The sequence below is a fragment of the Lissotriton vulgaris genome, chromosome 11 (genome assembly GCF_964263255.1).
Source record: "Lissotriton vulgaris chromosome 11, aLisVul1.2, whole genome shotgun sequence".
NCBI classification, from domain to species: domain Eukaryota; kingdom Metazoa; phylum Chordata; class Amphibia; order Caudata; family Salamandridae; genus Lissotriton; species Lissotriton vulgaris.
In genome coordinates this window covers 745,264,181-745,277,606 of record NC_141699.1, presented here as the reverse complement: position 1 = coordinate 745,277,606, position 13,426 = coordinate 745,264,181, and the positions used below count along the sequence as shown (strand labels likewise).

The 13,426-nt window shown below is 38.7% G+C and overlaps 1 protein-coding gene across 3 annotated transcripts in view; it reads right to left on the bottom strand.

The window, feature by feature from the left end:
• The window catches only part of PPP2R3A (protein phosphatase 2 regulatory subunit B''alpha), a 1,213,285-nt gene that overhangs the window by 200,690 nt on the left and 999,169 nt on the right, over positions 1 to 13,426 (bottom strand). The window lies entirely within an intron of this gene.

Here is a 13,426-nt window from a genome sequence, read left to right as displayed (position 1 = left end):
AGAACCTTCTCACATCATGTACTCTGTTTGGGTTATTGGACATAGCTACATCCACTGGGCTCAAAGGTATGCAGCTAGCAGAAATTTTCATAACCTTGATTTATCAAATGTGGAAATCAAGTGGATTGGCCACAGAGGATTAAAATGTCACCAATTGATACCATTGGTGAAAACCTTTTTGCATCTGCCAGAACCTGACCTTATAATTGTGCACTGTGGTGGAAACGATCTAGGCACATTAACTGGGGTAGGTCTGGAAATGCTATTAAAGGACACCTTTCATCAATTGATGATACTTTTTCCCCACACTGCCTTGGTATATTCCAATATATGCCAAAGACAGAAATGGAACTGGTCCAACCAATTTGGTCCACAATTTGAGAAAGCACGGAAACATGTAAATAAATCTGTTTCTGCTTACATGAGAGACTATGGAATGGGTTCATTATACAATAATAACTTGCGTTACAACATGCAAGACATCTACAGAGGAGATGGAGTGCACTTCTCAGATGAGGGGAATAGAATATTCCTCCTGAATTTAAGAATGTGTATTGGAACCTACTTGTAGGTACCTAAATCAACCACAGAACCCAAAAGCTCTTTTCAGAGCTACCCTAACTCTGATCATTCAAAGCGTTTATTTTTTTCTAACTTTTTTCACTATTTTTCACCAAAGTACGCGTACGAGTACGCTTAAAGGTGCGCGCACCGGGCGCTCCCCCCGTGGAAAATTAAAGAATTTTTTTTTTTTTTTTTACGTTTATGAGCCTCCTAAGCCCCCCTCAGAAAACCTAGAGGGTCAAGAAGTCTCTACAGTTCCCCCTTCTATCCATTCCGAACATTGTTTACCCTCCATCTTGTGTCTCGATTGTTCCGAAACACAAAATGGATGGCTCCCGTTACGCTGCCCGTGCGCGTACTGGAGCGCGCACTAGTAAGCGCAAAATAAAAAAAGGTGGGAAAGTAATTTACGGAAAACCCAATGGAGACACTTTCATCAAATATAGAATACGCCCTACTACATAGCAGTCCCTACCATTTGCCCAAATTTGGTGAAATTCCATTGAGACATTTAGGCTACAGGCCTGTCTAAATATCCTGAGGTAAATTACATGACAAAAACACACTTGTAATGTTAGAATTTACAACCAATTAAAAAGTATCTCTCATTTTCTACGATTTTTTCCTGTCGTTTGATTGGTTAAGTACAACAATATATATAAAAGAAGAGAGGGAAACACAGCCATTTTGACTACTGCTTCCTGAAGTACACTTGAAAACAAATTTCACTGTCAACTTCAACTAATTTCTCTAAGGTAACTTCTAATTATGGAAGTATATTGTACACGTTAAGTTTATTTCTTAAAAAATATTCTGTTAGTGATATGCTATCCCTCTTTAATAGTTAGAGATAGACATAGACTTCTCTGTAATAGTTATGGATTGAGTTAGGCTTCTCTGGTATACTAGCTCTACTAATATAGTTAATTTATATGCAATTTTCAGAAAGAAAATGGAAGGAGAAAATAAGGCAAATGATACTTCTATCAAAGTAAAGGTGGAAAAACCAGAAGATGAAAAAAAAGAAGTTGATTTCATGGATGACTCTTTGGATGAACAGTTTATAGAATGTTTGGAAGAAATTGAATCATGTACATATAATTATGAGGAAATTCCGGACAATATTATGTTAGAAATTTTATTAAATTATGAAAAAGAATCAGAGGAATAAATTTATCTTTAATAATTTCAATTGTTTCAGACAATATTCTTTTTTATATGTAATTCATGAAGTATTACCAAAAATGTTTAAAATATAAAGTGAGACTTATAGTATACTGTTCAACTATTTTTCTGTTACATAGTAAGTTTACTCATAGTTACTACCTTTCTCCCACTATATTATCTCATATGAATATTTTACACCTCATTTTCATAAGTGAACAGGACAGACTACTCATGATCCCCTAGAAATTCTCAGGGAGTGCTTAAAAGATCTGTTTCTCCTTTCCAGACAGACTATATTATGAATTCCTTATACCACAAAAAATACAATAACAACATGCAAGATGTCTACAAAGAAGATGGTGAACATTAAATTTAAGTCTCTTCATTAGTACCTACATGTAGGTACTTACATAAAATAAACAAATAAAAAAAAAAAACAATTCATAAACATACAATTTTTGAAGTGATTATTTTTCCATAGTACCCTCCCCGATACGCTCCCCCGTGCGCGCACCAGGCGCTTCCCCCGCGAAAATCGAAAAAAAAAAAAAAATTTTTGAGGCCCCGCGGGGCCCTTTAAGGCCCCCATATCAAACCTAGGGGGTCAGGGGGGGTCTACCCTGCCCCCTTATGGTCAATTCCACCCTTTGTTTTTGCCACCTCTTATGACTAGATTTTACCGATAGACAAGATGGCGGCCGCTCCGGACTGTTTAGAATGTTTACAGACAACTGAGAGCCAACCAGCTTTCTGCGCGCAAGTCGCGTGTCGCGCCGGGAGCGCTCACGGGTGCGCGCACCCGAGAGCGCCTATAGATATATATATTTTTTTGAACGTTAATTTCTCAAAATCCACTGAAGCACATATCTTGAGACATAGCAAAGGCACATCGGGCTACCAGTCCCTACAATTTTGCCAAGTTTGGTGGAAATCCATTCAGCCGTTCGGGCTAAAAGTGAAATCGACCGCCCTATGGAAATTAACATGGGGAAAACGCGTTTTGGGACCCCCCTTTTATCTCGGCCCCCGCTTGACGAATCCCCCCCAAACTTTCAGGGAAGGACCGGACCGCCATGAGACCATTTTCCTGAAAATTTCAGGCAGATTCGACAACCGGCGCCAAAGTTATTCAAAATAGAATGTTGAGATTTAACATTGAAAATTATCCTAACTATAACTACCTACTGGCGACCGCCAGTAGGTATATATATATATATATATATATATATATATATATATATATATATATATATATATATATATATATATATATATATATATATATATATATATATATATATGTTTGAACAATAATTACTTTGCCTTTGGTAAAGAAGTATGGAGACAATTACGTGGCGTGGCTATGGGTTCCTGCTTCTCCCCCAGCTACGCGTGCTTGCACGTGGGCTGGTGGGAGGAGCAGGTCCTTGGCTCTACGCATGCTATATGGGTAAGAGAAAAAATTGTCAAATACCTAAGGTACATTGATGATATTTTTATTCTGTGGCAGGGCAGTGAGGAAAAGGCCAATTTGTTTATAAATGAAATCAATGCAAATTCCCTCAATCTCCATTTTACCTCACACATCAGTGCTCGCCAGATAGAATTCTTAGATGTACTGATATATGTGGAAGCCAACCGACTAACATCTACTTTATATCGCAAACCCACTTCTGGCAATACCCTTTTACACGTCTCTAGTCTCCATCCTAAACACACCATATACAGTATCCCTCTTGGTGAAATCCTAAGAATCAAGCGTATTTGTAGCTCTACATCCGATTTTGATAAATGTGTCAATGACCTCAGAACCCGTTTTCAGGAACGTGGTTACTCCAATCAGATTTTTAACCAAGCTTTGGCTAAAGCAAGGTTAAGAAGCAGAGAGAGTTTGTTACCGATGCCTGACCCTGACAATGCTGAGTCGTCCACACATCCTAACACACTTATGAATACTTGTCCCAGGTTTATCATGGCCTACAGCAGTGATGAATATGCCATCAAAGGAATTATTCAAAAAAATTGGCCTATCATTCTAACTGATAACATCCTGAGTCCTACCTTACCAGTAAAACCTATCATAACGTTTCGTAGGGCTAGAAATATGGGTGTATCTCTAGATGTCAGCAGTCCAGAATTAAAACAAAAGGACACCTGGTTAAAGGCCAAACCTGGGTTTCGTAAATGTACTCACTGCAGGGCATGTAAATTTGGTGAAAATAAGACACACTACCGCACACCATTCTGCCCTACAGAGATTCCAATAAAGGGTTGCTACGATTGTAAAACTTATTTTGCAGTTTATGTTCTGACGTGCACTTGCGGACTACATTACATTGGAAGTACGAAAGCCCAGGTGCACGTCAGAATCCTGCAACATGTTAGGGCAATATTGCATACGCATCCTTCCTACCCTGTAGCTCGCCATTTTGCAGCTAAGCACAATAAAGATCTCAATTGTCTCAGGTACTTTGTGATAGGATCAGTATTGCCCTTATGGAGAGGAGGCAACAGAGAGTTGTTACTGCGACAACTCGAAACACGCTTTATTTTAGAGTTCGATAGCAAATGGCCGAATGGCCTGAATAACACCGAAGATTTTTACAATTTTTACAATTTTTTGTAACAACACTACGAATTCTCTGTATATGTCTAAAAAGATACATTTGCCTCTCTTCTAGTAGTAGCCCTATGGAACATTATGTGGTCAGTCTCTGTTACGCTTACCTCTCTGATTTAATGAGCAGTCAGGTTCCCTGTTGCTCATCCTCGCAACGTGTATATGGATATGTACCTATTTTCTAGAGTCACAATAATTGATAGATAGTCAGGTTCCCTGTTATCTATCAGGGTCTGATATTTATGACTGTTTGCACTTTATATATGTAAAATAATATGAATTGGTTACATAATTTTGTGCAATCTTTCAATTTGCGTCCCTCTTACCATTTTTAGATCTATGGTTTGCTCAATTTTCCCTTTCTTTAATCTACATTTTATCACTATTTAAATTATTTATACACAGACTGATATATTCTTTTAGGAAAATAACATTATAATGAAATAATTGTTTTTAGAAATGCATTTTTAGAATGAAAAATAGTTCCTGATTTTATGACGGGTAACTTATTGTTTTTTCATAGTGCATTCTCTCATATTCATTAACATAATGTATTTTATTGTCTTTTAGAATATACAGCATGCACTTTATTTCTAGCCTCTTTGCACACTAGGCAGGGTTGTCCTAGTGTTTTTGGTTGTTAGTATTATAATACCGTTTGGCCCTCTTTTTGTTGATATGATTCAACTTCCCCCTTATTTGATGTTTATAAAAGATAGGAAACAGACTTATGCTATCATCAGTTTATATGTATGATATTGTTATAAAGATCTATGTTTGCACGATCCACTGGATTTAACCAGTTATTACATCAGTATATGGAATTTATTCTGAGATTTGGTTTTATGTATAATTAACATTTATATTAGTGTATACATTATGCATTTACGCATGATATTGTATGTTCAAATCTCTTCAATGTACATCCACTGAGATAGTCTATTTTCCTTATCAGTTTGGTCACATGACCATTCAGGGAGGAGGGCTACAGGTGGGGCACTCAAGCACTTTAAAAAGCACACAAATGTATCTATACCTTGCATGTGAACAAGGGCTGCAAAGCCCGAAACGTGTCATGGTTGGTTGGTTTATGGAAAAACTGGAAAAATAAAAACTTACCTGGAAAAGCTGTGGTCTGTCTCCTGCTTCGCCGGTCCTGTGGGATTTAAGGTGGTATTGCGGAGTTCCTGTCGATATATATATATATATATATATATATATATATTCACTAAAAAAAACATAGGTTTCACATCAGTTATAGTTAGCAGGAAATTTTACTGACATAAAACCATTGAAATTCCACGTTATAGTTAGTTGAACTCACTATAACTTGCGCGTGTAATGCACTGCTGATGACGTCACATATTACATCACTCATGACATGGTCAGTGACATCACTCATGACATCACTGATGACACCATCCAGTGAATGTGTGCCTTTCTGAAAAATAAATATGTTTTATATATGTATATGTAAAGGTCGATGGAAGAATAAATGTTTAAATAAGTGTGTAAATGGATGTTTTTAAAAAAAAAAATTATTGGTTAACTGGCTTATTAAGTGTATCTTAGTGAATACATATGGGTTGGTGAGTAGCTACATGTGTGTGTATATGGGTTATTAGATGTTTTTGTTAGTATCAGTATGAGTGTCTGTATGGTTTGGTGGGAGTGTTACTTAGCACATAGATGCATCAATGACTGACTCACTGTTTGTATGTGTTTTGAAGACGGCATATGTGCAGGACTGTATGGGTGGATGAGTGTGTATATGCGTGTGTTAGTGAGTGAATGACTGTCTCATTAGTGTCTTTATCAGTAACTACATATGTTTTAATCTAGTATATGTGAGTATTGATGTATATGAGTGAGTATATGTGAGAGTGAGAGATTGAAAGAGTTCTTATTTAAATAAGTATGTGTTTCTATAAGTGATTGTTTAAGAGAGTAAGTATGTGTAAGTTTCCTTAGAAGTAAGGTGGTAGTGTGTGTATAGCTGTATATGCAAATAAATGGATGTTCAATAGTTTATTTGCATGTGTGTGAGTAACTTTTGGATGACTGTCGGTGTGTAACAGGATGTATAGGTGTATCACTATATATGATGAGTGTATATATGTATGAGTGACTATATAGAACTGTTGGTGAATGAGTGAATGTGTATATAGATGGTGGAATTATTGAATTGGTTGTTGTAACTGGTATGGGTATCTCCATTTTAAAAAAAATTTTAATTTATATTTTTCAATATGTGTTTCATGGGTTACATTACAGTGAAAGGAGGTCTGTCACTCTGTCACAAGGATGATGTCATGAGTGATGTAATATGTGACGTCATCAGCAGTGCATTACACGCGCAAGTTATAGTGAGTCCAACTAACTATAACGTGGAATTTAAATGGTTTTATGTCAGTAAAATTTCCTGCTAACTATAACTGATGTGAAACCTATGGTTTTTTTATTGAATTTAATAGGTTTTTTAAATGCTAATTCCTAACTGTAACTGGTGTGAAACCTATGGTTTTTTCAGTGAATTTCATAGGTTTTTTAAATGCTAATTCCTAACTATAACTGGTCTGAAACCTATGGTTTTTTCAGTGAATTGCATAGGTTTTTTAATGCTAATTCCTAACTATAAGTCTCACTTTATAAGTAAGACTGTTAGCGCTCTTTTTTTCTTTTTTTTTTCCCTGAGTCCTATGATTAGTGCAAGCAACAATTCAATTGAAGGCCAAATAGAGTAGCCAGAATGGCTAGCTCAACCAACCCCGGAAAGTAACCTTCAAAATAAGTAATTTAATAGGTTTTTTAAATGCTAATTCCTAACTGTAACTGGTGTGAAACCTATGGTTTTTTCAGTGAATTTCATAGGTTTTTTAAATGCTAATTCCTAACTATAACTGGTCTGAAACCTATGGTTTTTTCAGTGAATTGCATAGGTTTTTTAATGCTAATTCCTAACTATAAGTCTCACTTTATAAGTAAGACTGTTAGCGCTCTTTTTTTCTTTTTTTTTCCCTGAGTCCTATGATTAGTGCAAGCAACAATTCAATTGAAGGCCAAATAGAGTAGCCAGAATGGCTAGCTCAACCAACCCCGGAAAGTAACCTTCAAAATAAGTAAATGGAAGTAAGGGGACCCAATTTTCCCACTAAGAAAAATTCCGGAATCCACCAGGAAGGTGGGAAGGCAAGAGAAGAAAGGGAAAGGGTGACCCTGATTCTCCTTAGTTAAAAGTTGCAAAATGAGGACTATTAAAAAAAAAAAAAAAAAAGACTGTTAGCGCTCTAGTTGTTTAGAACACTCTGGTACATTCTGTCCTTGGGCTATATTTTTTTTTTGTCTCAGGTGGCCATCTTTGGGCTACATTGGGCTACATTTGGGCTACATTTTGGCTCTAACATATATATAGCCCAATGTAGCACAATACATATTTTTTCAAAGTTAATTTTCGTAAAAACCACTTAAGAATAGGGCTACCAGTCCCTACAATTTTTCCCATTTTTTTTTTTTGAGCGCTCCCGGTGCGCGCCCCGGGGAGCGCCCCGAAGAGCGTACTTCTATAAAGCGCTCCGGGGAGCGTCCCGTAAGCGCCAATATTGCGAACGAAAATATGATCGTGACGTATTGGGTAGCCGCGTCTGCGTGATACGCACGGCGTAAGCGCACCCGGAAGTACTCGAGCGAATACGATCGCGCAACGTAAACATCCGACGCGCTTAGGCGACGCGACCTGGGGCGCGCCCCGGGGCGCGTAGCCTAAGCGCGTCGGGTCATGTGACCTGAAAATAACACTTTTCATTGGTTCATAACAGTTTTGGTTTCATAATGATGAAGCCCCTAGTCTTGTGACCTGAAAATAACACTTCTCATTGGTTCAGGACAGGTTTTTTTTCCAAATGATGAAAGACCCCTCCTTTTTTCCTTATTCTGACTATGTCCTTTGACTGAGGAAGACCTGTTTGTACCTCTCTGTACCTTTTTGATCTTTATAATGGCTTCAGTAGCAGCAGCAGCTGGTGCATCTGCCCCACCACCACCACCACAACAACCAAGAGGACCAGCTCAAGATTACATTGGTAGTCAACAAGAGGAGGAAGAGGAAGAGGAGGATGATGAAAGATGGCTGCATGAACAAAATACCCCATACAAGCCCAAGTCACACATTGTATGGGAGTTTTTTTTCACTCCCAGAGGGCAAGAAAAAAGTGAATGCGGCCAAGGTAACTTGCCTAATCTGCAAGGAAGAATTCTCAAGGGGCAACCCAAACAAAAAATATTCCTTTGGTAACTATACCATGATTCGACATTTGACCCGTAAGCACCCTAACAACTATTCTCGTGCAGAGCTCAGGGAACTGGCCAGTAACCTCCCCCAGTCTTCAAGGATCACCTCCCAAAGAAACGAACCCACTTCATCGGGACCAGAAACATCAGAGATGATGCCTTGTATTCAGCCATGATTTGCTGATTTTAAAATCACTTGTTCTGCATGTGGCAAGCTTATCGCCTATGGTGAAAAAAGCGTAAAGCTCATCGTCCTTGCAGGTGATAATCACAAGTGCCCCAAAAAGAAGTAATTTTTTGGGTTTTTTGTTTTTTTTTTCTCCAGTTGATCCAGTTTCAATTCCCTTTTTTTTTTCTCCCCCTAAAAAAATACAAAAAAAATATAAAACTGTTTTGAAAAGCCAAAAAAAGTACAAAATGTTCAAAAAACACAAAAAAATATAAAACAACAAAAAGAAGAAAAAAAAAAGTTCTTTTTAGAACTACCTCCAATTTCTAAAAAAAGGCTTCATTTTTTAAAAACTCTCATCTTTTTTCCTCATAGTACGCTCCCCGGTCCGCTCCCCGGTGCGCGTACCGGGCGCTCCCCCCGCGCAAAACGGAAAAAAAAAATTTACATGCCCCGCGGGGCCCTTTTATAGCCCCCACATCAAATCTAGGGGGTCAAAGGGGGTCTATCCCTGACGCCTTATAGTCATTTCCCCCTTTGTTTTAGCCACCTCTTGTGTCTCGATTTTACCGAGACACAAGATGGCGGCCGCTCCAGACTGTTTCGAATGTTTACAGACACCCGAGAGCCAATCAGCTTTCCGTGCGCACCTCGCGTGGCGCGCCCGGGGCGCGTACCGGGGCGCTGCTATAGATATATATATTTTTTTGAACCTAAATTACTCAAAATCCACTGGAGCACATATCTTGAGACATAGCAAAGGCACATCGGGCTACCAGTCCCTACAATTTTGCCAAATTTGGTGGAAATCCATTCAGCCGTTCGGGCTAAAAGTGAAATCGACCGCCCTATGGAAATTAACATGGGGAAAACGCGTTTTGGGACCCCCTTTTATCTTGGCCCCCGCTTGACGAATCCCCCCCAAACTTTCAGGGCAGGACCGGAACGCCGCGAGGCCATTTTGAGGAAATTTTCAGTCAGATTCGTCAACCGGCGCCAAAGTTATTCCAAATAGAATTTTGAGATTTAACATTGAAAAAAATCCTAATTATAAATATATATATATATATATATATATATATGAGAGCACAGATTTCCCTCTCTCCGGATCTGCGAATGCGGTCAAAGCCTCCACGCCAACCACAGGAAGGAAAAACGGACCACCAATTCAGCAAGCATATTTTGTTTATTTCAATTCACGAGCCATTTCCAGCGACGCGTTTCGAGCACAAGTGCCCTTGTTCACGCTGCAGTGAAAGAATAAAGCAATCACAAGCCATTTTTAAATGCAGTGCACCTGTGTGTGTTACCACCCCCTGGTGGTGATGTGCCATATCACGTGAGTGATAAAAGTGAAGAAAGACTATCGCAGCAATATCAATATGTCTAAAGCACACTTAAAAGGGCTAATCACAGGTTAAATCCAGGATTGTGTTAAAGGGTTATTAAAATAAACAAAATGACTGGTTAAATCCATCTATTAGCTCGATCCTTCACTATCGTGATTACATAAACAATAAATTGTATATAAATTGATGTTGCTTATACAGTGATAGGGATCTAAGCTTTACAGAAACCTGAAAACTTTAGCTTAAGTGTGCAAAATACAGCAATGTTATGTTAGCAGCAAATAGGCCTTAATAAAGTGCATGTGTGAAAAAAGTGCAAAAATAGTGATTGCGACGAAAAAATTTATATACATATGAAAGTGCATAATAAGCCGCATTACCACCAGACAGGAGAAGCCAATTTAGCAGATGTTTAAAAATTCAGAGCACTGAATTAAAAATGATCATAAATACATATAGGCTATCAGTGTCATAAATGGTAAAAGTTAATATCAAAAGTGTAAAAAAGTGTTAAAAAAGTGTTAAAAAACGGGTATGGAAATATACAAAGATTGATAAAACAATCAATATTTACAAACCAAATGGACAGATCAATTTGTCATAGATACATAGATACTTCGCGCAAATGTGCAAACTGCAGGTTCATAAAGTGCTAGTAAAGTGCATAGTCAAAAGGCTAACACCCATACACAGGAATAGATATTTACAAATTTACAACACGACTAAGATAGAAAAAGATGTTAAATTCTGAGTACACACATAGGGAACTAACTTGTGTAAACTATATGGTTTAGCAGATAAACAAACTTCATAATAAATTGTGGGTACATTCATCTAGATATCACAAATAGGGAACCTAACTTGAGATATTTATACTGCTGCAACAGATGTCACTAAGGGGCGAAAGAGATGTTGAGAGTGGAATTTTATTCTAGAAAGTGATGCATCTCTTCAATATTGTTAAGCCCATTAGGCCAACGGCTGTCTAGCTCTAAGATGAATTTAGATTCCAACTTTCTCAATAACAACTCTCTGTTGCCACCTTTCCTCAACAAGGGTACGGAACCAATTACAAAATAAGAGAGGCAAGACAGATCTCTTTTGTGGGTGTGATCGAAATGCCTAGCGACCGGATAAGCCAGGTCGTTATGAAGTATGGCTCGTAGGTGCTGTAGTATGCGCATATGTACCTGGAGTTTGGTACTCCCCACGTACCGAAGTCCGCAGGTACATACCAAAACGTACACGGCATAGTCGGTTTTGCAGGAGTAATTGCCCAATATAGGTTTATCTACAGAGCTAAATGGAGTCGTGTAGTGGGTAGTGGACATGCCAAATTTGCATGCCCGGCAGTTGGAGCATTTAAAGAACCCCCTAGAGGGTTGTAGCCAAGTTGTTTTGGTTTTCAATTCAGGCGCTGCAGTGTCCAAGTAGCTACCCATGGTTTTTGCTCTCCTAAAGGTCACTTGAGGGGCAGGAGGTAATACTGAATTGAGAACATGATCACTTAAACTATCGGCCAATTTTTGTTAAGGATAGCCTTAATTTTCTTTTCTTCCCTACTAAAGGTAGTGATCATACGAGGGCCAGAATCTAAGGGCTTGCTAGTAGTGGGGTTCTCAATATCAGGATTGTTATCTGGGAACAGGCTTTCTCTAGTACGGGATAAAGATTTTCTATAGGCTTTTTCTAGCACTGCCTCTGAGTTTCCCCTGGCTTTAAGGCGGGAATTAAGGTCCTTTAAACATAATTCGTAATCAGAGTTGGAGCTGCATATTCTTTTAAGCCTTAACATTTCACCGTAAGGGATGCCTGTAATAGTGTGTCTTGGGTGCATACTGGTAGAGTGTAAAGTGGCATTTCCAGCTGTCTTTTTCCTGTGTAGAGTGGTATTAACTTTGTTATCTTTTATATACACTTCTACATCTAGAAATTGAATTCTCTCTTTTTCTACATGTGCAGTAAAATTAAGGTTGAGATTGTTTTGATTGATGTCATCAATAAATTCAATTGCTTCGGCTTTAGTACCATGCCAGGCTATGAAGATGTCGTCAATATAACGTAAAAAACTGATAACATGATTGTCCATCCAAGCTTTGTGGCGCGTCATGAGGACCTGCTCATCCCACCAGCCTACGTGTAAGCACGCATAGCTGGGAGAGAAGCAGGCCCCCATTGCTACACCCCTAAGCTGCCTAAATATGTCCTTGCCAAAAGAAAAGAAATTGTGATGGAGACACCATTCCATTAAGTTAATGATAACCTTATTATGTTCGTGAAGTTTGATGGAGCGCTTAGATAAAAAGTGTCCTTGCTCATGATTTATACTGGTGTAGAGCGCTTCCACATCGAGAGAAATGAGCCACATGTCTTGATTCCATGCGATGTTCTCAATTTTCCTAATAAAGTCACTGGTGTCTCTTACGAAGCTGGGTAATTCCTTAACAAAGTCTTGGAGAAAGAAGTCGATGTATTCTCCTACCTTTTCACCCACACTTCCAATGGCAGACACAATCGGCCTGCCAGGCACGGGTGTAACGGCTTTATGGATTTTTGGTATCAGATACAAAGAGGGCAGTACAGGGTGGTTGATGCACATGAATTTAAATTCTTCAGACGAGATGAGGCCTTCTCGCTTCCATTGGCCTAGCATTTTGTGTATATATATATGTGTATATATACACACTACCAGCCCGTCCCGACGTTGTCAAGGTATGAATTGCTGCCGGACAGTAGTATATTGTTTTGTAGGATTTCGTTTTGATAGTATTTCTTATCTGTGACAGGCCTGTGAAACGCTCCGATTCACAGTGCACTGCTGATTCACTTAACCCCTTAAGTGCTGCTGACGGCCAATGGTCGTCAGCAGCGCTACCTCCCCAGTGCTGCGCACGACCATTGAACGTCCATTCAGCACTAGTTCTAATGGACAGCGCAGCACTGGGGAGAAATGTTTACACGCAGCTAAGGTGTTAACACCTTAGCTGCGTGTAAACATTTCTTGTACTTACCGGGGGAGGGTAAACACCGATTATTCTGCAACTTTCTTTCCCCATACCATCACTCCGCATACTTTCATTACGAAAGTACCATGACTCCACAATGCCATTATAACGCATGGCATTACATTTTATATGCTTTTATCACGCATACATTTACAACAAAATTCTTTGTAAATGCATGAGTGGTAACAGCCTGTTTTTTTTAATGTTTGGATAAGGTAAGTATGGGTATAGGGGTATATGTTTTGGGGTACCGAGGTATATGTTT